The 25,327-nt window shown below is 41.4% G+C and overlaps 1 protein-coding gene across 1 annotated transcript in view; it reads left to right on the forward strand.

The window, feature by feature from the left end:
- The first annotated feature begins 4,263 nt into the window (after positions 1–4,263).
- The window catches only part of UGT8 (UDP glycosyltransferase 8), an 80,124-nt gene continuing 59,060 nt past the window's right edge, over positions 4,264–25,327 (forward strand). Inside the window, exon 1 of the mRNA XM_049786912.1 lies at positions 4,264–4,309. The gene's annotated coding sequence lies outside the window, so the exon portion shown is untranslated. The remainder of the gene's footprint in view (positions 4,310–25,327) is intronic.

The following is a 25,327-nucleotide window of genomic DNA, read 5'->3' on the forward strand; positions in this document are numbered from 1 at the left end:
ACACAGGGCAGACTGCAGTTTGATTCCCCCAGCATCCCATATGTTCTCCCAAGCTAGGGGCGATTTCAGAGTGAACCCTGAGCATCACCAGGTGTGTCCCCCCAAACAAAACAAAAAACAAACAAGAAAAAGAAATTAAAAAGCAAACAAGTAATTTGGAAGGTTTGGGTCACACCTGGCAGTTCTTAGGGGTTACTTCTGTCTGGCTCTGTGCTCAAGAGTGACCCCTGGCAATAGGGGCCATATGTAGAGCCTGGGATTTGAACCAGGGTCAGCAGTATGCAAGGCAAGCATTTAAATTCTATACTATTTCTCCAGTCCACAAATTGTTTTTTTTTTTTTACCAATCTGCCATTGTCAGCCCCAAACCCCTTAAAAGAAATACCAAACACTGATACCATCATCCTGATTGAAAGGCAGAGGGTTGAATTGTGAAAAAGAAGGACAAATTTTGGCCAACCTTTTTACCCTTTGCAGTGACTAAGCGTTGACTATGTAGATTAATTAATGTTTACGTTGGGAAGCACACAGCTTCTGCTACCAGTCATGCCATCTATGTCAACGTTTTTAATGCTTTAGATTTATGTTCACTAAATGTGGGAGCCATACTAGAAGGGTAATTTGTATAAAAAAATATAGCTAAAGATTAACATTTACTAAAAAGGATAAACTAACCAGACTTGGTCATTAAGTGTGAAGATATTAGAACCAGTTGTTATTAAGTGGCACTGGTAGTATATTTAGGCGAAAACTATTTATTATAGAAGAATTTTAGTATATTATAAAATTCTTTAGACCTAGGAGACTTTCAGGTAACACATGAAAAAGCTGTAGTAAGTAACATCCTTAGAATGGGTTGTCAAGGATCTGCAGTGGATATAATTCTAACTTTGACTTAGTCATATAGTAACTATCATTTTCCTTTCCTTTATTTTTTGGGGGATCTGGGCCCAGTGGTACCCAAGGGTTATTCCTGACTTTGCAAGCCAGAAATCAGTCCTAGGAAGGCTCAGGGGACCTTATGGGATATTGGGGTCAAATCCAGGGCAACTGTTTGCATGGCAAGTGCCCTTCCCCCATCGCTGTACTATTGCTTGGCTCCATCTTCCCTTTCCTTTAAAATTCTAAATGGGGCCAGAAAGGCAGCATAGAGGTTAAGACACTTACTTTACAAGTTGATGACCTGGTTTGATTTTATAACCCTCTCTACCCAGCACCTCATAGGACCCCTCATGTTCACCAGGAGAGAACCCAAGTCTAAGTCCTGAGCACATCTGAGGATGGTCTCCAAATCCAAAACAAACCTCCAGAAACAATTATGAAAATGAAATAAGATCCTTTTTGCGAACTCTTTGGGAGAAATCTTCCAGCTAAGAAAATGTGAGTTCTCCCATTCCCAATGAGAGAAATCCAGTGGAATCCCTCAAAATGATTCTTATAAAAAGAAACTCAAATTGAACAAAATGAATCTCTGATATATTTAGATGTTCCATACTTTTTAGGGTGGAAAATAGAGCACAGAGCAGAGGAACTTAGTCAAGCTCAAAGGACTCTATGAGGTCACTGGTAAGTTTTCCACAATAAAGTGGCCCACTGAATATATTTTGCCGTATTAGCAAGGAGTTGTTGGCCAATATTAGCCATTCCTGTTTCTTCCAAGGTCGAATTTAAATCTGCTGCGTTTCTCCAATACATGGTCTGCCTGACAGATTCAAATGATAGAAATGGTGGTTTATAACGGTCTGACGTTCAATTCAATAAAGTGTGCGTTCACGGTTCCTGATTAATAGTTACCAAGATACCTAGCTATGTCTCCTAGGTGAGTGCTTTTGTTCCAATAAAAATAAAAGCCCAAGAGGCTCAAGAATAGTAAGAAGCACCATTATTACTAAAAGGACATTGACAAAGCAACTAACAAATATGCTGACATGGGAGGCTTACAGAAACATGAGGGGGCATTTAATAGTGCACTTCACCTTGACTAGAACTTCCTTCCTACATACAGATAGGTCGGTTGTTCAGTAACGCCTTCTAAACAGTTATTTCGCCAATAACACAAAGAACTCGGTCTCAGCAGATTTAAAACAAAGAGGAACTAGCACATTTCTTTTCTAATTTCAAACTCCAAGGAACACAACAAGCCAACTGTTTCTACAATGCTTGTTTTAAGCTCTGCAATGTCCTTTAGGGCACAGTTGTGAGAGAAAATTTGAACAATCATCATTTAAGATCCTGGAAGGGATAGAGACCATAAACAAAAACGTACACACCCAACAGAAAATCACTTTTTGCATAAATTCTAATGACTTTTTTTTCTACCGAGAATTTACAAAATCGTTAAGTTCTGGAATAAGTTGGCTTATATTAGAATGTTATCGGTCATGCTTAATACCAATTAAAAATCTTTCAAATGCCTTTTACCCAAGCCATACCAAGAAGAATGGAGTACTCAAGTTAGTAAGGAATATGGTCACGTTGTATCTGTATTTACAAGACAAGTGGGCTCAAAGGAAGGGCGAACAGAACACCAATTTATGATTTGCCTGGGTCCCCTGTGGGTTCACAACCAACAACCATTTAACAGCCATTAAAATGGCAGGGGTCCCCAGCAGGTTTGCACCCCACTTTGAAGCAGCTTGCGCACCCAAGTGGCTGCTTCTTAGGGGAGGCCAATTTGGCAAGACTCTACCCTACCGCTGCCAAACATGGATTCGAGGAAGAAAAAGTAGCCACATGCAAGAGAAAACAGAGCCTCAACGGTGCTTTCAGCAGCAGACTGCAAGCAGAGGGATACCACTGACCCCTGCAAACCCAAAAGCCTTTTTCTGGCGTTTATTTCTCCCAAACAAACGCCCCGATTCCACAGGCAGGTGTCGGATGCTCTCTATCACTGCACCTCTTTTCTTCCAGCTCCGAGAGTTGAGCGAGTCTGCAGGGAGGAGCGCTCGGAGCACACAGCTCGGGGCGCAGCGGGCCGGGGATTCGGGGAGCGCGCCCGGGACCAGACGGCGGGTGGGGGCGCCTGGCAGAGGGGGCCGGGGCGGGGCCACGCGCGGGTCCCAGGGTTCCCAGCTTGAGAGCGAGCGCCGGGGGCTCAGTCGGCAGCGGGCCAGCATCGTCCCTGGACGCTCGAGCGCGGGGTGCCCCGAAAGCGGACCAGAACCCACGCGGCACGCCCCGAGCCGGGGCGCGGGCGGAGACCGAGGAGGATGCGAAGCTGAGCGCCTGGGGGCGTCCCGCGCCGTGCCCCGCCGAGCCTGGCGCCGGAGGGGAGAGAGGGCGAGGGAGCTCGGGCAGGGGCGGGGCGCCACTGGGGGGCCCGGGCGCCGGGGGAGCCTCGGAGGAGCAGCGCGCTGCGGATGCCGCGGGAGGGCAGGTGGCAGCTCGGTCCCGGAGCACGAGCCCGGCGCCCCTCCTGAGCGGACGCACCGACTCCGCGGCCCTCCGGAGGAAGAGGGGCGCAGCGCCGGACCCCGACGTCGGCCCACACACGGGTCCTGCGGGGCTCGAGTCCCGGCTACGACTCCGCCTCTGAGAAGCGCCCGAACCAGGTAACCGGGAGGGGAGCGCGGGCTGGGAGAAGGAGCAGGGCGCGGGAGGCGACCGCTGGGCACCAGCCGGAAGGTGTCGGGCGCTCCGGGGGCCGCTCCCAGGCGCCTCGGCCCAGCCCTGGCACCTTTTGCAAGCGCTTCGCAAAAGCACCCTTTGCCGCGTGCTCGTTCGGGCGAGGCGAGGCGAGGCGAGGGACGCGGGAACTGGGGAACGGGGTCTGCGGGCGCACCTGGGACTAGACCTGGCCCTTGCTTGACCTGCGGCGCTGGCCACGGGGAGCCCCAAGGTCCGAGAGTTCGGGGGCTTGGGGGTGCTTCGGACTTCTCCAGTTTTCCTCGACTTGGTCCTCTCCCACATTTGGGAAGAGCTGGGGAGGGTTCGGGCGCTGCTCGCCACCACCCCGCCCGCCCCGGGCCACGCAGACGCGCGCGCTCCAGGACCGTGCAGCGCCCCCACCCCAGCGCCAAGGGGCTCAGGACCCCGCGCCCCCTTCTGGAAGGCCGCGGTGGCCGCAGGGTCGTGCTCGGCCCCGCGCTTGGCGTTCTTGCGGGGATTCAGCCCGGCATTTGGAGAAGAGGACTCTGGCCCCGAGGGGGCGCCTTGCCTGCTGAGGGGGTTCCGGGGGTCCTCGCGGAGTCGCGTCTTCTGGGCTCCCCACCCACCACCCCAAGGCGCAGAGGTGGCGCGAGGAGACGCCGCGCAAAGTCTGCCCGTCAGTTCGCGTTGGCTTCGCCCAGGGTTCCTCCACTTGAGTGAGGTCAGTGAGCTCGTCCCTCTGCAAAAGATCCTCTTACAGAAAAGTCTGGGTTCTTGCGACCGAGAGCGCCCGGTTTGCTTTCAAGCCCCGAAAGCATCCAGGCGTGGGGGAATGGAGAGGCGACTGCAAGTGGAGCATTTCGGGGATTGTGGGAAAAAAAAAAAAGACCAAAACACCCTAATGCGAAAAACAAAAACAAAAACGGGTCTCCCTTAAGGAGACTTTCTCCACAGAGAGGGCAGCCACAAAAGGGGTAAAGGGGAGGGAGACACCAAGTTCTGCATTCTGAACCTCCACCCTAAATGACTCACCTGAGCTCGCTCACCTTGTAGGATTTTTTTCCTCCCCAAGATGAATGGCAGGAAGCCATGTCAGGTTCGCTCTATGCCCAGGGAGTTTCTATTTCTCATAATTTTTTTTTTCTTTTTTAAACACGTCTTCCCTCAGATGTGTTTTATTTCTACGTTTTCCCAGGGGGAAGACGGCGTTGGGGTGGATAATCTGCAATTTGTAGGAAAGTCTAGGAAATTTTTTTCTAATTGCTATTTTAATATCAGGAGGAATGACATTTTTCTCCCTGAGGACTTTAAAATTAATTGAATCACACACCTCAGCGTATCTGTAAAGTAAGAGAATCTGCTTCAGCCCAAGGGCTTTCTTTTCCTTCCTTCCTTCCTTCCTTCCTTCCTTCCTTCCTTCCTTCCTTCCTTCCTTCCTTCCTTCCTTCCTTCCTTCCTTCCTTCCTTCCTTCCTTCCTTCCCTCCCTCCCTCCCTCCCTCCCTCCCTCCCTCTTTCTTTCTTTCTTTCTTTCTTTCTTTCTTTCTTTCTTTCTTTCTTTCTTTCTTTCTTTCTTTCTTTCTTTCTTTCTTTCTTTCTTTCTTTCTTTCTTTCTTTCTTTCTTTCTTTCTTTCTTTCTTCTTTCTCTTTCTCTCTCCCTCCTCCCTCCCTCCCTCCCTTCCTTTCCTCCCTCCCTCCCTCCCTCCCTTCCTTTCCTCCCTCCCTCCCTCCCTCCCTCCCTCCCTCCCTCCCTCCCTCCCTCCCTCCCTCCCTCCCTCCCTCCCTTCCTTCCTTCCTTCCTTCCTTCCTTCCTTCCTTCCTTCCTTCCTTCCTTCCTTCCTTCCTTCCTTCCTTCCTTCCTTCCTTCCTTCCTTCCTTCCTACAAAAAACGGCTCCTGAACTTCGAGTTTTGCTTCTGGACAGAGGACTCTGTTCTCCTTTCCAATTGCTGGAAAATTACTGACTTGCTTACCAGCCACAATACTCTGTTGACATCCAGTATTGTCTGACCTGGGACAGAACTGTTTTGTTTCGTTTTGTAAAACTATGTTCCAGCATAGTGCTATGTATGATACTTAGGAAAAGCCTAATGGTGCGTTTTTTTAAATATAATTTTTATTTTAATTATAGTGGCTTACATATCATTCACAGTAATATTCCAGGTACATATTTACATTGAATCAGGGGAATTCCCACCACGGAATTGTCCTCCCACATCCGCTCCCATCCTGCCTCCCATATCCTCCACTCTCCCCCTAGGGGCTGCTAGAATGCGTGGTCCCTTCTGTGTCTAGTTTATTACTTAGTGGTCTTATAACTGTTTGGTCTTGGTGCCTCCATTACTGTCCCCTCTAATTGGGAGGTGGGACTAGAAAGTTCAAGTTATGTGGTTTTGTTTGAGGAAGAGAAAGGTAATATAATGGGGTAAAAATCGACTACGCCGACTATGAGCAGAGTCATTCTAGAGGCTCTCATCCTTGGTTTGAGGGACGAAGGGGAAAAAAATTGAAACACCACAACTGTTCAAAAAGAGGAATCAAATAAGATATCCAGTGAGCACTGCAGAAATAAAAATATGCACCACATAGTTGCCATGGTTTGGAGATAGGAAATATGACAAGACGCAAAAGGAAGAAAAGAAAAGAAGAAAGAAAAAGTAAATATATAAATAAAAAATGGACAATTACTTCAATATCCACCCCATAACAAAGAAATCGACAAAAACTAGATTAAAAAATAAAGGATTATTTAGTGTTTTTTGTCCCCCCCACCCCGCATAGGCACAGTAAATATTGGGGTCATCCGAAACAGGAATCCCCTTGGCCTAAGAGATACAGGGTTTCTCTACCCTTGAAATATATTGTCATGGAATTATCTATACACTCCTTTCACGTTCATTTACTCTCCCCTTGGTGTTTTTGTGCTATATGGAAGACTTATGCTCCAATCTGGATGATAAAAACAGACCTCTAAATCTAGAGGTCTCAGTCTGTGCACAGGTAGGTCAAGGAGTGGAACTTATGATGAAGACTTTCTTTGTGATTTTAGAAGTTCTGTTTCCTCGATGTCATTTTAATTTGTCTTCTGTGGTTAGTGGTCTTGGCCCTTGCGCTGAAACTCGGATGGAGCCTGGGATAGTGTCTTTCATTATGTTTCCAGAAGACCCATTCAGTTGCAATTGCCTCAGTCAGGTCTCTGGAATTAGAGGTCATGATTGTTGTGCAGGACGTAGACCAAACCCTAGACTAGGGCTTTCTTGTTGGTCCCAGAATACATACTGCCCGGTCATGGTTCTATCAGCCAGTCATCTGTAGATCACGTTCTTGGCTTTTGCACGGCCCATAGTGTCATAAGTCTTCTGATTTTGTTTTAGCATTAGTTGGTAAGGTAGGATAACCTGTTCTTATGTCCATTTGTTCCCAATTTCCTCGTTGTCAGGATATCATATTAGAACTGACACATGTTGGAGTTCGAGTAGTATTCAGGATGTCCCAAATGGGCTTTGGTTCCTGTAGCTGTTGTGAAGAACTGTGGCGTTTCTATGTCTGGGGTTCAGGATTCAAGTCTGGACTGTCAGTGTCTAATCTCCTGGAGTCTAAGATGGATCCACATGACATATTTTCAAGGTGGGAGATTCCCCTGTATTGTAAATAAGTGTGAGTTCTTATCCCTAGTAGATAAGAGCTTGTTTATATATGTGAGATTTCCCCTTTTTTAGTGTGCCTTTGCAGGAAGAAATGGTGCTTCATTATATTGCCGGTGCATTTGGGGGTGAAAAGAACAGAGAAACAAGTCACACACCCAAAAAACATAAAACTAGAAATAAAAATATATATTTGCTCTCTCACACACACACACACACACACACACACACACACACACACATATATATATATATAGTGAAAAATGATTTTAAGTAAAATGAAATAAAAATAAAGAGGTAGTGTTATACAGGTCTTATACTTATGATGGAAGTATAGATTTCCCCATTGCCTTTTGAGATTTTCATGTGGGGTGGGTTCCCAGGTGCCTTTTCATTGCACACCCTGCCCTTCTTGAGATTGGTAAAAGATTTGAGGGAGGGGGGTCTTGTGTAAAGTTCTTGCATTGGGAGTCCTTTTAGGGCTAAGTCCGGTATCCAGCAACAGTCCACGTTAGGATAAGTTGGTAGGGAGGGCTACACAGCATGAGTCAGCAGGGGTGTTGGTTGTCTTTTCCTGCCGGGGATGAGGTGTGGGTTTGAGTGGATGTCCCTTCGCTTGGGTGCTGGGTACTGGTTCGTTGGGGTAGGAGGTCAGTCGATGCCTAATAGATTAAGAACTGAGAGTGAAGAGTTTTAATAAATTGGAAAATCTGGATGGGATTGAGGGGTGAAGGGGTAGTCAGATTACTGGAAAGGGGATAGGGGAGAGTATTTGGAAGGGGCAGAAAGGAAGAAAGGGGAAAATAGGGTTTTAAGGCAAAACTGAGCAAAAAGCTGTAGTTCTGGCTTCTTGTAGAACAGAAGTTGCATGCTTTCAAGCCTAACATTCGCAGACCGGTACACTTATGTTCATGCCTGGTGCACAAGTACAAGGAGAAAAAGATAATTAAGGATATTAATAACAAAGTATTTTTTAGTAAAAATTGGTGCATGTATAAAGGGTTTGATAGCTCAGATCGAATTAAAATTACTTAAAACATTTCATTTATACCTTATTCAGACCATCAGCAGCTGAGTTGCTGTTTAAATATGGCAGGCAGAGGAGCAAATCACCTTCATTTCTGAATCTCCTCTTGGAAAGTATGTGCCTGTTTGCCAAATAATAGTTGATGCCTTGTAAGTCACCGTGAATTTCAAGGTGTTCCAGGAGAATTATGAAATTGGATGGAGGCCTGGAGTGATAGCACAGCCGGTAGGGCATTTGCCTTTTATCACCTCTATTCCATATATACCTATGGTGGTCCATCTAGCAATGCCAAGAATGACCCCTCAGTGTAGAGCCAGGTGTAACCCTGAGCACTGATGGGTGAGCCCCCAAACCAAAAAAACTTTTTGGGTTGTTTATGCAGTATATATAATATGTAAGTATATAATCAAAACACCATCTAGGATGGAATTTATTTACATGAGCATGTTTTCTAGGCTTCTATCATTAATTACTGTGACTTTAAAAAAATATTAGCTGCTTAAAAAATGCTGTCTTACAGTTTTCCTGTTGCCTTGAATGTAAATTAATATTTTTGCTGGATGGTCTTACCATGAGTTCGTCAAGAATTGAGTACTATTGTTCCATGAGGTATATAGAGCTGTTTTTGTTTGCAGCAAATGGCCTCAGCCTTCCCAGTTGAAATCCTAGAATGAAGACAGACGTACCATTCTTCTTCTTATGGTTTTTCTGGGTTCTCTGTGATCAGCTATCAAGTTCTCTTGCTGTCAGGCTGTGTTTAGGCCTTCTGCTATATTATATGTTGTCCTTTTTTTTTTTTCTCTCCTGTGAAATAATGTTACCCGAGTATAGAGTCTGTGTAGTGCAACATTTACTTGTTCTTTTTATAATTTTTATGGAGGTGGGATTATGAGCTGAATGGATGAGGTCTCTAGAAAGAGATACCAATATTAAATGCAGAATATGAAACTATATTTTAAATAAAAAATTTGGTATGATCTCTTTGGAAGGCCATCTTCATTGCAAACAGGTTGTGGAGAATCTTTGCTGTTCTGAAATACTACTAGTGAAATAGTACTTAGAAAAAGTTGACTTTTTTTATGGTCTGTCTAGAATGTTTTTGTTCAGGAATATGATGCTATGCTATTTTATATTTCTCCTTCTGTCCCAGGAACTCTTAGACTTCTGTAATGTTGGTAATCTTTCCTTATTCTGAATCAGGATTAAGTGTGATTTGATAATCCTCATGACCATACCAGCATCTAATTCAGTCATTTCTGTCATCTAGTTCAGTCACTGCTGTTTCTTCCCAGTTTCTGTTCCCCTTTTCCAAAGACTTTCTTCAAATCAAATGTTTTTGAACAAAGTAGTTTAAAGCAATCTTGAAAATGGTAGCAATCATATTTTCCAATGAACATGCTTTAATTCAACCAATATTTACTAAAAATCTACTATCTTAACATCTGTCAGACATTATCTCTGGGCTTTGGATATGCAGGCATGTAAGACCCTTCAGGGTTCCAATTTTAAGAAGGGATAAAGAAATTGAAGTAGTTTTATGAAATACACTGTAATTTGGGAGTGCTCTAAGCCCTAAATGAGAAATGTATAGAGTACTTGGGGGTAGGCATTTGAAAGTGGCCAATTCCGCATGGATGTGAGAGATCTGGAGAGCTTCACAGAGGAGACATAAAAATTGAATCAGTTTTCCAAAAGATTGAACCAACTGACAGTCACACCTTTACGGACGCGTCTCAAAAATACTAAGAAATGAGCTTCCAAATGATCGGAAAGTTCTACTTCTTATTCTCTACTTCAAAGGCCCCCACATTTGGCAACAGAATTTGCGTTATGTTCCTAGGAGCACTATTCACAGTAGGGAAAGTCCAAGAACAGATGACTGGAGAAAGGAACTTTGATGCACATATAGAATGAAATCCTACTTGGCTCTAAGCATGGCTTGGACTCATGCAATTTGCTGCAACATGGATGGATGTAGAGAGTATGGATCTGAGTGAATTTAGCCAGAAGGAGAGGGACATATACAAAATAGTCTTCTTCATATGTGAGATATAAAGAAACATGTGCATTAAGAACTCCCATAGAGAGCAGACCCTGAGAACCATTCTAGGGAACTGAACTGAACTGTGGAAAGAAGAGTAGATGGATGTGTGGGCAACTGGAACCATGCTGGTGAAGGGTTTGGTGTCGGGACATTGTACCCAAGAACAGTGTTGTAAATCACCATTTTATACAGGTCTACCCATACTGAGTCAGTGTAGACATTCTTAGGAGTATAGACGTTTTCTGTTGGAGGTTGAGTTTAGTGAGGGGATGATAAGAGAAGACAATATAGAAGGATGGAGATGAGAATGTCAGACAGGAACAACCTTTTTGGAAAGTGTGGGGGTTCTTGATGTGATGTTGATGGCAGGATCCTGCCATCGAATAAAGGCAGAGACTTTGCCACCCAGATGTTCAGGTTATGGAATCCCTGGGGTTCTGTGGCTGATGGAGAGCAGCATTGGGTGGGTGAGGTGTGTGGGTGAGGAGAAGCAGGAGTGGCACAGTATAATTTTGTACTTGGAGAATAAGAAGTGCTTATAAAACCCAAGTGGAAGCCATTGTTCATCTACGTACTGCCCAGAGTTCTGAGTAAAATGGGTAGGCTAGATAGGTAGGTTGATAAGTGGGTGGATGCCTGGATGAATGGATGCATATATGCCTGCTTAGATGATGTGATCTAGAAGTTTTCATCCCCAAAGTGTTTCTATACAAAGGAAGTTGCTTATAAGGCAAGTTCACAGAGCAAGAGGAAAATTTAGGAGCTGAAGAAGATAGTAAAATCTGAGTTGAGTAGAAATATGGACTGAGCAAAAGTATGTGTGTGTGAGAGAGAGCAAAAAAGAATGAGAGAGCGGTATAGAGTGAGCAATATTTAGGAGAGAACTTCCCAATAGCCAAAGGAGAAGGAAAGAATGTGGAGAACTGCTTGTCCATAGTTATAGGGGAACACCCACACCTCCGGCAATCCTGGTTTTGCTCTGAGTGAATCTGGATGTGTGGAGTCAGAATTGAGTTCTCTTTGATCATCTGCAAAATGAGACTCAAAACACCTACTGCTTAGGTGACTGAGATCATGAGATCATGATCTGCACATGAGATCATGTCTGCAAGCTGGGTGCCTGGAAAGTTGATGGATTGTGTTTGTTAAATTCAGCTTTATGAGAAGTAGAACTTGGATCTGGGATCAGGATATCTCGAGAGATCAGTGCTTTCAGGTGGATGCTTGTTTTACTAAATACTTTATCACTTGACATTGGTGTATGTATAACACCAATATTTAGTTTTTAGGGTACCCAAATAAGTGTTTGGAGAGCCAAATAAAGCAGATGCTCAGGATTACATTGAATTTGGTAGTGGTGGTGGGTACTTTGGGCTACCCTCAGAAAGTGCTTATATCCCTGTACTAAGGAGTACTGTTGGATATAGGAGCTAACTATGCGCTCCAGCCCATGTACTGTGTTCTGATGGTCAGTATTTTTGTTTTTTGTTTTTGTTTTTGATCATACCTGGTTGTGCTCAGGGGTCACTCCTGACACTGAACACGGAATCAGTCCTGGCAGGCTTGGAGGATCATGTTGGATGCCAGGGATTGAATCTGGTCAGTTTTGTGCAAGGCAAAGACCCTACTTGTTGTGCTTTTGCTTTGGCCCTGATCAATATTTTTTAAATTCATTTGTGCAATGCCCAGTGGTGCTGATGAGTTCTTCCTGGCTCTGTGGTCAGGAATGATTCCTGGAGGTACTTGGGGGACAATGTGTGATACCAGGAATTTGAACTGAGGTCAGCAGTATAAAAGGCTGATAAAGCTTTGTACTTATTAAATTATTTTTAATGTTTTTTTTTTTTTTTGGTTTTTGGTTTTTGGGTCGTATCTGGCAGCGCTCAGAGGTCACTCTAGGCTCAATGCTCAGAAATCACTCCTGGCAGGCATGGGGGACCATATGGGATGTCGGGATTCGAACCACCATCCTTATGCATGCAAGGCAAATGCCCTGCCTCCATGCCATCCCTCTGGCCCTAATGTTTGATATTTTTAAGATGCATTGTAGTCTTTTATATATACATAGCTTTCATGCCAGTTTTTTACTCATTTGTGCCAGGGATTAAACTCAGAACTTCACACATGAGAAGCAAATTTCTTTTTTTTTTAATATCTATTTAAACACCGTGATTACAAATATGATTGTAGTTGGGTTTCTGTCATGTAAAGAATACTGCCCTTCACCAGTGCAACATTCCCATCACCAATGTCCCAAATCTCCCTCCTCCCCACTCCACCCTCACCTGTACTCTAGATAGGCTATCTACTTTTCTCATTCATTCACATTGTTATGATAGTTCTCAGTGTAGTTATTTCTCTAACTGCACTCAGCACTTTTTGTGGTGAGCTTTATGCCATGAGCTGGACCTTACAGCCCTCCTCCCTGTGCAGAGACCCTGGCAGTGTATGGGCTTTGCTTGTAAACAACAAGAAGAGGTTATTTTAGGTGATTTTCCCAGGAGGTCTTCTGACAGTTCCATCTGTGTCCTCATCAGCAGTGTTAGACTGGTTACTTAGTGTCCCCTCACAGACATGACAAGTGACACATACCATAGTGAGACTGACTTAGATCCCAGTCACTAGCATGGGTCAGAGCCAACACCCAAACAGTGCCTTTAGATTGATGAATGACCAAGTATTGAGACCAGTTCAGTGAGTTCACATACTGAATTCTTGAGTCTGGAGACTTCTGGAAAGTTGAGAAGAACATTTCAGAGATGACCAGTGATTTACTTATTGTCATTTGTCATAATTGTTAATAGCTGAAATAATTACTATATTGGTTTTATTTTGAAGTTATTACTAATCCCCATTGGCTTGAGTTAGATAGGAGAAGTTTGTCTGTATATGTTTTGCTTAGCTAAATATGTAATATATAAACCCATTTATATCCTAACCAATTTGGTAAATGATTTTTTATTAATTCAAAATATCTGTAAGATTATTTTGTGTGTTTACATTCTAATTTGAACAATTTTAATGCTTAAACATATCTCCAAGTAATATATTAGCTATTACATATTATGTAAATATATAATTAATATATATTATATGGGCTGTAATTAGCTTTAATAAATAATATCTGATGGCAAATTTTCATCTAACCATGTCATATTTATATCATATGTTCCCAAGGATATAAAAAAGAATATTAAAAAGGAAAGGAAAGGAGACTCTTATGCACAAATAAGTTATATTTTGTAATATGTTCCTGAAAAGGATAATTTGTTTGTTTATTTGCTTTGGGGCTACAAGAGACAATGTTGAGGAATTACTCCTGGCTCTACCTGCAATGGCCTATATGGTGTACCAAGGATGGAATCCTATTGGACACATGCAAGGAAAATGCCTTACTTGCTCTTCCATCACTCTAGAGACTATTCCTAAAGTTTTATGACAGTTCAGCTTTTGTTAATTGAATCATAATTTTCAATTACGTTTTAATTTTTCCAAATATATGAAAGAAATATGATAAATTTCTTGCACATAAATGATAAATAAAAAGATATATTTCTTTGTTTTTGTTTTTATTTTTGTTTTTGTTTTTTGGTCATACCCGGCAGTGCTCAGGGGTTACTCCTGGCCACACGCTCAGAAATCGCTCCTGGCAGGCTCGGAGGACCATATGGGATGCCAGGATTTGAACCAATGACCTTCTGCGTGAAAGGCAAACGCCTTACCTCCATGCTATCTCTCCAGCCCCCAAGATATATTTCTTGATACATTTTTTGCATATTCAAAAATCTTTGTCAGTAAAATCATTAAATTACAAAAAATAAAATCATGTGACAATGATTTTTGAGCCTGTTGGTTTTAAAGTGTGCTAAGCCAGCTGTTAGTCAAAAACCATATCTAAGTAAATCTATAAAATAATTCTATTTGGATCATGTATTTTACAAAATCAAATTCTCTCAACAGCCTTAAAGAAACATTGGGACCAGCCACTATAAAAACTTGACCCCCATCTCTGAACCTCATTCTGAACCTGGCACTTCTGCCAATCTTTTAAATGTTGAAACTTAAGCTAATGACTAAATACACCTCATTTTCATCTTAATATCCCCAACTCAGAAAACAAAGCATGGATCAGGAATGTTCTCACTGTATAATAAGAATAACTCACCGATTCCTTTTTTGTTGCCTGACCTTCCCCACTGGGAAGCTTTTAAGGGGGTGGGTAATTCTTTGGGCTCAAGGTCCTGGTCTCTGCAGGCTATGAAAAACCAAATGCTTTGCCTAGTATTTGCTTGTGTGACTTTACCTGGACAGCAGTTGAGCCTCTGTGGCTCTCCTATCTTGGAGCAGGCTGGAGAGAGGAAAACTTGCCCAACAGGTTTGCTTGTCTGTGCCAAGGGGGCAGGAATTGGCAATGTGATTGGTAAAGTACAGTGTGGAAACTATATGAAGTAATATCAATGCAGGCCACTTACCTGAACAGTAATGCACATTGTCTCCCCTTTGCACCCTTTATGGGAGGCTTGTTTAAGACCATCATCATGACTAGAAGCAGGAAAGAACAGTAAGAAACAGGGAATTAAGATCAGGTGGAGGCAGAAAAAGGAAAAACAATCGTAGAAGGGGAAAAAATAGAGAAGGAAAACAGGACAGTTTTCTAGTGTCATTTATGCCAGTGTTTTTCAACTTTTTTGTGCAAAGGCACACTTTTTTCATGAAAAAAAGAAAAATCACGAGGCACACCACCATTAGAAAATATTAAAGAAAAATTAACTCTATTTTTCATAATAAAGTAATTATAAAATAATTTTTTTGTGTTTATTCGATTCCGATTCAAGAGAATTACTTTATATATTGTCAATATAGGCACAGAGTTAATTATATAATCATATAAATATATATATAAGTAATTCTCTTGAATCGGAATCAAACAAAAAAAATATTTTATAATTACTTTATTATGAAAAATAAAGTATTTTGTAATTGTTCATATTTTTGTTTACTTACTCAGTGCGAAACCTGGGCCTGTTTGGCTGAACACAAGGCTGATATTCTGGTAGGAATTAAAGAAAGATACACACATAGCTCTTCGTCAACAGCTCTCTCTCTCTCTCTCTCTCTCTGTCTTTAGTTTTTATAGCAATCAGGCTTAGCCGCAGGTTACGGATGAAATTGGAATTTTTCCCACGAAACAGTAGACAATATCTTATGGCACACTGGTGTGCCACGGTGGTTGAAAAAACGCTGGATGTCTCCGAGGAGGTCAAAGTATTGATCTGAGAATGAGTCTCAGTGAAAAACATGACTGCCTGTGGCTTTTCTCATCCCGAAGAGTGGGCATGAGCTGGGATCAGGGCTGAAGTTAATCAAGGGTATCAGGAAGATTGATGGCAGAAATCTCTGATGCTGGCCTTATCTTGGAAGCACACAGCTGCCCACCAGCACTCCTGAAATATAGAGCTCTTCTTCCTTCTGTCCTTTGTCTTCCATTTGCCTCCATGCCTATGTGTAGTTGCTTTTGTCTTAGAGATTGTGGCTGGGGTGGGGGGTGGATCTAGCATTCTGAGGTCATTTCTGGAGATCCTCATCATAGTATTGGGAGGGATCTGGTGTTCTAAGTGGCTTGCCTCAAGTTCCTTCAAAAGGCCTTTGAAATTGTCTCCCTTTCTTCCGTCCTCACTGTGTGCAGTTGGAGGATCCCTTCCCTTGAACACCCTTGATTGAGACCCTGCACGTATCTGCTGGAGCCTGTTTCTTTCCTGGCCTTAAGACAAATAAAAAAGAAATACAAATGGCCAAAAGGCACATGAAAAAATGCTCCGCATCACTGATTAATCATCAAGGAGATGCAAATCAAAACAATAATAAGATACCATCTCACACGACAGAGATTGGCACACATCACAAAGACTGAGAACAAGCAGTGCTAGCAGATATGTGGAGAGAAAGGAACTCTCATCCACTGCTGGTGGGAATGCCATCTAGTTCAACCTTATGGAAAGTGATATGGAGATTTCTCCAAAAACTGGAAATTGAGGTCCCATACGATCCAGATATACCACTCCTAGGGATATGCCCTAGGAACACAAAAATACAATACAAAAAAATCCCTTCCTCACACCTGTATTCATTGCAACACTATTTACAATAGCCAGACTCTGGAAACAACCAAGAAGCCCTTCAACAGATGAACGGCTAAAGAAACTGTGGTACATATACACAATGGAATATTGTGCAGTGGTCAGGAGAGATGAAGTCATGAAATTTTCCCATACATGGATGTACATGGAATCTATTATGCTGAGTGAAATAAGTCAGAGGGAGAGAGAAAGATGCAGAATAGTCTCACTCGTCTATGGGTTTTAAGAAAAATGAAAGACATTTTTGCAACAATCCTCAGAGACAAAGAGAGGAGGGTTGGAAGTTCCAGCTTACTTCATGAAGCTCACCACAAAGAGTGCTGAGTGCAGTTAGAGAAATAACTACACTGAGAACTACCATAACCATGTAAATGAATGAGGGAACTGGAAAGCCTATCTAGAGTACAGGTGGGGGTGGGGTGGGATGGATGGAGATTTGGGACATTGGTGGTGGGAATGTTGCACTGATGAAGGGGGTGTTCTTTACATGACTGAAACCTACCCACAATCATGTTTGTAATCAAGGTGTTTAAAGATGAAAAAAAACCAACCCAAGCCTATGTCCATTCAGTCCCTCTCGGAATGCCGATCTGGTTGTCTCAGAGCTCCAATTTCTTAGTCCTCTCCAGGCCATTACTTTGGATGCTCTGCACCTCTGAAGCTTAGGTGTGACCTACTACACGTCCTCATGTATCCCTGCTTTCACATCACACCAGTGCTCCACATGATTCACCTGCTCAGAAGGCAGCAAGTGCTTTCATGTTTGTTTTTAATATGACTTTCCTGGTTTGTTCCCGAATTCGTATCTTTCAAGCTCAAAATGTTTCTTTAGATTGTTTTTAATCATTTTTTTCTTTAAACTCTTGGTGGGTAGGCACTGGGCCACATCTGGTGGTGCTCAGTGTTTACTTCCAGCTCTGCTCAGGGCTTACCCCTGGAGCCAGTTTCAGCTGATATTGCTAAATAATTAAATTTTACTATAGGTTTGATGGTAAGTATGCCTAATGCTGTGAAATAGTGGTGGAAGAAAGAGGATGATCTGGCTTTCTCTTTCCTATAAATGAACATTTTGTGCAAATATCAATCCATGCAAAATTCCCCATTTTTCCATTTTCTGGGTTTAATTCCTCCTTTCGTAAAAGCTAAAGTTTGCCAAGCCAATTATATATCCCGTCTCTTGCATGAAGTAGAATTAGGGCTTGGAATAAAAACATCTCTAGATATAATTGTACTCATAAAAACAGCAACAATAACTAGGTTCGATGAGACTATTAAGACAAAATCAAGCCTGACTGTGTTTCTTGATAGTTTTAGATACTCCCTGCAGGCACTGAGGTAACTTCTTTGGATCACTAAGACTTTCCTTATAAAGATTTCTAAACAAGGTTTTTTTAAAGCCAAGTTGCCTGGCTGTCTTGCTCCCTCTCTTTTGCTGTCCCATTCTCTTCTCTTTGGGGGCTGGGCCTCACTTAGATATGTTTGGGGGATACCCTCATTTCTGTAAAGGGGGGTTGCTCCTGGCATTGCTGGGTGGTGCTGGAAATAGAAATGGGGTTGACTTTGTGCCACCATCTCTCTGGTATCCTCTACTCTTATCTTTATCTCTTCTTACACACTCTGCAGAGTGATCAGAACTCCAACTGGTAACAGAATTCCCCAACCCTCATACACCTCTACACATATTCCTCAATTCCTAAACCCATCTGTAATATGCCACTCTGGACTTTCCACTGGAAGCAAGGACAGTCTTTTGAAGTCTGTGTTTAATGGTTGGTCAGGTGTATATTGATCCTAATGTTTTTTATGATCTCTTTTTATTTATGTATTTATTTACTTTTTGTCTGTTTGTTTTTGAGTCCACACAATGATGTTTAGGGCTTATTCCTGGTTCTGAGCTCAACTGCATTTGCTTCTTACTCTTACAGCTCTAGCTCGAAGGATCTACTTTTTGATTCAGAACTGTTGATTTGCTGGATGTTTGTGAGGTGTAAGAATTAATTTAGTCATTCATTCAACAGGCCACTTATTACACTTCTACCTTAAAGTCGAAGTACACTTATGGTTTTTAATAAAAGTCTAGAATAATATCTACCTTAGTGCAGTTTGAAAGCTTAGAAAATCATTACTAAGCAGAGCATTTTAAAGACTCCTGTTTTGATCCATGTGTCCCAGCATTCAAGAAAAAGTCAACCTGCCATGGCAGTGTCAACTTGCAATCTTTATTTAGATGAATAAGGCAGGTGACAAATACTGGGTAGGGTACCTGGAAACTCCAGTGTGGTTTTGACTCTGCCAATGAGTAACTCTAAGTGGACTCTGTCATGCTAGGCAACCACCTTGTCTACAGATGAGAGGATTTGGATTCTGTTCTTTTTCTCATCAAAAACAAATTTATTTAAAATTTGGGACTCTGATTTTTTAAATTAATTAATTAATTAATTTATTTTGGTTTGGAGGGCCACACACAGTGACACTCAAGGTTACTCCTGGCTCTGCTCTGAGAAATTGCTCCTGGCAACCTTGGGGGACCATATGGAGTGCCAAGAATCGAACCCTCGTTCATTTGGATCAGCTACATGCAAGGCAAACACTCTAGTGGTGTGTATCTCTCCAGTTCCTGATTTATTTTTTAAATGAAACTACACACCTTAAAATATATTTGCTATCATTTCAGAACCAATATTTTAAGTACCTCTCTTTAATTGTATTTCTATTTGTAATAGGAATAATAGTGGCAATTGTAGAGAAGAGATATTGGGAAACTTAACTTCATTGTGATGAATATCTGAGCTAGTCCTAGATACTTAGAAGCACAAAGTTTTACCTGTCAGGAAGAGCTCATCAAAGAAATGGTGCGTTTTCCTGTGGAAATTTTCCTCTTTTGAGCAGTAATATAACTTATATTTTATGTAACACATTACCCCATCATTCTCTGGTAAGTGATATTTCTGGATTTTTTTGTTTATTTTTTGTGTCACACCTGGCAGCACTCAGGGGTTACTCCTGGCTCTATGCTCAGAAATTACTCCTGACAATCTCGGGGAACCATATGGGATGCTAGATTTGAACCACCGTCCTTCTGCATGCAAGGCAAATGCCCTACCTCTATGCTGTATCTGCAGCTCCTTTTCGGGGGTTTTAGGAGAAAGCAGTGGGAGAAATTTGGAATTTGTTTACTTCTTAGGATTCCAAGGAATTGAGCAAGGAAATAGTCATAGTTTTGTTTATTGCTTGAATTTCATTTTGGAGGACAGTTGTGGTCCCCAAGCATGTTTGAGACCTCACCTACAAACTTATTTTATAATTCTTAATAATGTTAATGAGGGCTATGTTCAAAATGCACTTAAACTAGGAATGTAAAAGAAAGCATATATTAAAATCAGGCCTCTGTAACTAGATATCTTGTTATTTGCACAGGTCATAGGATGGAGCCTAGGATGGAGTCTTTCTTTACAGTTCTAGAAGTTCTGTTCCATCACTGTTTTAATCAGTCTTCTGTAGTTGGTGGTCTTGGTTTTTGCACCTTTAAGGAGGGAACTGCACTCTCCAAACAAGTGAAAGCAGAGATTAACAGATGGGAATATATTAATCTGAGAAGCTTCTGCACCTCGAAGTACATAGTGCCCGGGATACAAGAGCCACCCACGAGTGGGGAAACTATTCACCCAATACCCATCAGATAAGGGACTAATCTCCAAATTATACAAGGTACTGACAGAACTTTACAAGAAAAAACATCTAATCCCATCAGAAAACGGGGAGAAGAAATGGACAGACACTTTGATATAGTTAGTGATCTTGGCTTTTGCACAGATCAAAGGATGATGTGTCCTCTGATTTTATCTTTTTTTTTTTTTTTGGTCACATTTGGCAGTGCTCAGGGGTTACTCCTGGCTCTATGCTCAGAAATCACTCCTGGCAGGCTCAGGGGACTATATGGGATGCCAGGATTTGAACCACCGACCTTTTGCATGCAAGGCAAACTCCTTACCTCCAAGCTATCTCTCTGGCCCCTTCTGATTTTATCTTATCTTTAGGTGGTGAGATAAGACAACCTGCTCTTAGATCAAGTTGTTGCCATTTCCTCATTGTCAGGATGTCATATCAAAACATCATCTCATCTCATCTCATCTCATCTCATCTCATCTCATCTCATCTCATCTCATCTCATCTCATCTCATCTCATCTCATATCATCTCATATCATATCATATCATCCATGACTGAGCAGAAAGTTTCCAGACACCACAAAAGGACCTAGGGGAGAGTACGGAGCCTGTAGTTATTCCCATGACAGTATATACTTCAAGGGCAGAGAAACCCTGAATCTCTTAGGCCAAGGGAATTCCCTTTCTAATCTCCCCAATATGTACTGGGCCCATGCAAAAAAAAAAAAAAAAAAAAAAAGAGACAAGCACAAATTAATTTTTTTGTTATTGTTGTTATTTTTGCTTTGTTTTGTTTTTATTTCAGGACGATGGTTATTTGTTGTTTGCTTTATTGTGGTGGTGCTTTTCGTTTTATTTATTTTTTTGTATTGTTATGTTTTTCTTCCTTTTTTCTTTCTTCTCTAAAATTGATATTTATTGCCTCTAGAAGGACTCCTCCAGTTTTTTTCTTTTTTGATTTTTGCCCCCCCGCCTCGTTTTTTCCCTTCAAACAGAACCATATAACTTGAATCATCTTGTTCTGCCTCATAAATTGAGGAGGAAATAACAGAGGGTATTGAGACCAAACAGTCGTATGAACATTGAGTAGAAGTAAAAAATGATCAGACCTAAACACCAAATCTAAAGCCAACAACAACAGAATCAATACCCAATCTACAACATGCTAGACACAGAGGGGACCACTTATACTGGCAGCCAGGGTGGAGAAGGAGATATGGGATGCATGCTGGGAACAGGGATAGAGGGAGGACAACATTGGTGGTGGGAATGCCCCTGATTCAATGTCACTATGTACCTAAAATATTACTGTGAAAGATTTGTAATCCACTTTGGTCAAAATAAAAATTATTTTTTAAAAATGAAAAAGGGTATATTACATATGGGCAAATAATTACATGCTAATTTGTGATCCTGGTATATTTCTGAAGCTTTGACAACCCTTAAGGAATGGAATACTGAAAAGCTGTTTTTCTTTAAATGTTATTTATTTCTTTTACATGTGTTTTAATTTACACAGTGGAAGAAAGTGAAATTTTGATCTGTATTTTTTTTCATTTATTTTTTGTGGTATTCTGCTAATCAAAATCCAAGTGAAAGAGGATTGCAAATGTCCTAGTGAAATGTGTAAAAATGTCCAACAAAAATCACATAAAAATTATTTTGTTGGTTTCTTGGCCACATTGGTCCATGCTCAGGCGCTATTCCCGACTCAGAACTTGGGGACTAAATGGTATCAGGAATTGAACCTGAACCTCCTGTATACAAAGAATGCATAGCCGTTTAGAAGTATTCATTCTTTTTTAAATTTTTTATTTAAGCATTTATTTTTTTAAAAAGAGAAAATGCCTATTGGACTCTAAAGCTTAAAAATAATGAACCAAAATGTTATATAATATTGGTATTATTTTAGTAGACACTCTTCATATTGGCTTAAAGATGAGATTATACTCAAAGAAAATTTTTGCCTTCTTGTTTGCTGAATTGGCATGAAGTCAGTGTCAGAAGATAAGTAGAACCAAGTTCCTTTTGAGTTGCAGAGAAAAAAATATACACCTTATATGTGAGTCACAGGTATTTAAATACATATTCTAACTACATATACATATATGCAACTACAAAATGCATTTTTGTTATTTTTGGAAGAGGCAGGCAAGATAGAAAGCAATACTTGTTTGTTTATATATCTGTGACCTCTGTGGTATTGCTCAGGGCTTACTTCTGGTTCTATGCTCAGAGATCAAACCTGGCAATACTCAGGGACTATTTATTGTGTGGAGGATTGAAGGGATCAGCCGTGCTCAAAGTGAGCACCTTAATCCTCCAGTCTTTCCAACCCAATATTTTTGAACTAGCTAAGCAATAAGCATGGAAGATAATTTAGTGCTGTTGTTTTCTTTAAAAAGAAAATTGCAGGGCTGGAGTGATAGCATGGAGGTAAGGCATTTTGTCTTTCATCCAGAAGAACGGTGGTTCAAATCCTGGCATCCAATATGGTCCCCCGTGCGATTTCTGAGCATAGACCCAGGAGTAAACCCCTGAGCGCTGCTGGGTGTGACCCAAAACAAAACAAAACAAAAACAAAAAAAAAATAAAGAAGAAAATTGCAAACTGTCATCCCAAAGGGTGATGCTTTGGGATGGACAATACGGTCCCTGGGGATTTTTTAGAAAGGCAAATCTGGGGACCAGAGAGATAGTATAGTGGGTAGGGTAATTGTTTTGCACACAAACTGACATAGGTTCAATTCCAGTTCTCAGTATGGTATCTTGAGACCATCATGAGTAATCTCTCAGCACCAGCTAACAGCCAGTCCTGAACATAGCTGGATCTTTCCATAGGATCAGAAATCATGAGGGCAGATTGCTCTCAGATGACAACAGATTGCTATAAGCAAACTTATTAGGCATCCCTGGTACTAGCTAAAGTCTGAGGACCACTAATATATGATGCTAAATATAAATAATGCCATTTTTTGTGATGAAAAATATCCTAATCACTTTATGGACAAAATTTAATTTAGATTTCAAAATACTTTCTTAGTTATTGTTTTTCATTACGAATCAGTACTGTCACATGTTATTTTATATTACCTATTGGTTTTACTTTTGAGGGTTACTCATGGCTTACTCTAGATTTTACTCCTGGAAGGTATATGGGGTGGCAGGTCAAACCCAGGTGCAAAGCAATTGCCTTATCTGCTCTACTATCTCTCCAGCTATGGCATTATTGTATTTTAATTACTTGCCAATTATTCTTATAGATGCCTTTTTAGTTCATTTAATACATGCACAAGCAACGTGAGCTCCTTGGTTTTTTTAAAAACAAAATATAGATAGTTTATTTCTGGGAATTTTACTATGAATATAAGCTGTATATCACACATTAATTTTCAAATTTACTGCATGAAAACATTGACTAAATCATCAAAATGCTAAGACCTGCACTGCCAGAATTCAAATTTGTTTGCTCTTGAGTTTGCGTGGGAGGTTTTTGGCATCTCAAAGTTTTTTTTTTAATCAAACCTCAGATGGTTGATTATAGTGTGGCGGTAGAGTTTAGAGACTGCAACCATATGTTCAGAGACTTGATCATTTATTCCTTATAGTCTCTAAAAATGTATATATTTGGCCCATTAGATTCTTTCATACTTTTTGTTTGTTTGTTTGTTTGTTTTTCGGTCACACCAGTGAGGATCAGGGGTTACTCCTGGCTATGTGCTCAAAAATCGCTCCTGGCTTGAGAAACCATATGGGACGCCAGGGAACAAACTGTGGTATGTCCTGGGCTGGCGCGCACAAGGCACACAGACCCCTTACTGCTTGTGCCACCGCTCCGGCCCCTCTTTCATGCTTTTAAGGAAATTGCCTTTTGGGTCCATTCCAGACATCCTAATTCAGAATGTACATTAAGGAAATTGTCTGCACTTTGAAGATTAGAACAAAAAATTCCATTCTAGGGAAATTTCAGTTTTTCATTTATTCGGGGGACAGAAGGGATGGTGGGTTGAAGCCACACCTGGTTGATTATTTCTGGGTCTGTGCTCAGGGAACCTGGTGGGTTCCTGGGATTGCACTGGAGTCTGCTACATGCAAGGCAAGCACCTAAACTTCTGTATTTTTCTTTTGTTCCTTTAGTATCTACTGATCTGGTCTTTTATAAACAAATCATATCAGCTTTTTTAAGCCTATTTTAAACTCATTTGTCCTAAATTGTGTAATTGTAAGGGATCTTCAAGGATGTCTACTGGAATAATCTCATCTGATGGATGAGAAAAATTAGGTATAGAATTGAAATACCTTCGCCTAACAAAATAGGCTTTTAGATTTGGGAATGATTTTGGACAATGTTATTTAAATGTTTGTTTTCCTTTCCTTAGAGGATTTCAGTAGACAGTCATTTAATATGTCATTTTCATAATTCAAATGACTTGAAATGTGAGCACCTGTCAGCACAGTCTCAGATTACTCCAGTATGAGACATATCCCCAAACAAAAATTTAAATACACTGGCATTTAATTGACTATTAAAGTGGTAATCATCATATTTTATTAATATGCTAATTTTCAAATTGTTTCTAACTGATAGAATTAAATTGAACATACATTTTTTTCCCTCTGATTTCTTGAGAGAACTATACCAATGGAATTCTGGTTCTGTGCTCAGGACTCACTCCTGGCAGTGTTCAGGGGACCCTAGAAGGTGTTGAGGATTTGAACCAGAATTAGCTGGTGCCTTTGCCTCTACAATATGTCTCCAGGTCTAGGGAGAGATTCTCTGATGTTTTGGTATATCAGAGAAGCAGCTCATTCGATAATTAAATAGCATGTTTCATCTAGTCCCATGTAACCTAAGCATATCAGCTAAGGGAGATACTCCGGTTTAAGCATTTACTGATGCATTTAGTCTCAGCATCCATTTGTACGAGGTTTTGAGGGCAGAGCAGTTGGTGTTCATCATGCCCTGTGGCTCGGACCTCTGTGTTCTTAGAGTTCACCATCTCTTCTCACCTGATGAAGTGCTGTTTGACCTTGAGCCAGCTCCTGCTGTTAAGAGGGAATTCCAAGTTTCTCCTTACAGCTTTACCACCTGCCCCAGGGATGTCCAAGAAGATAAGGACCTGCTCTGCTTGTGGAGGAAAGTGATGTTAGCCCATTCAGAGAGCTGGACTATAGTAGTGTGACAACCAGCACCAACAATGTTCCTTAAACCCCACCCCAGCAT

The sequence above is a fragment of the Suncus etruscus genome, chromosome 14, assembly GCF_024139225.1.
Source record: "Suncus etruscus isolate mSunEtr1 chromosome 14, mSunEtr1.pri.cur, whole genome shotgun sequence".
Taxonomy (NCBI): domain Eukaryota; kingdom Metazoa; phylum Chordata; class Mammalia; order Eulipotyphla; family Soricidae; genus Suncus; species Suncus etruscus.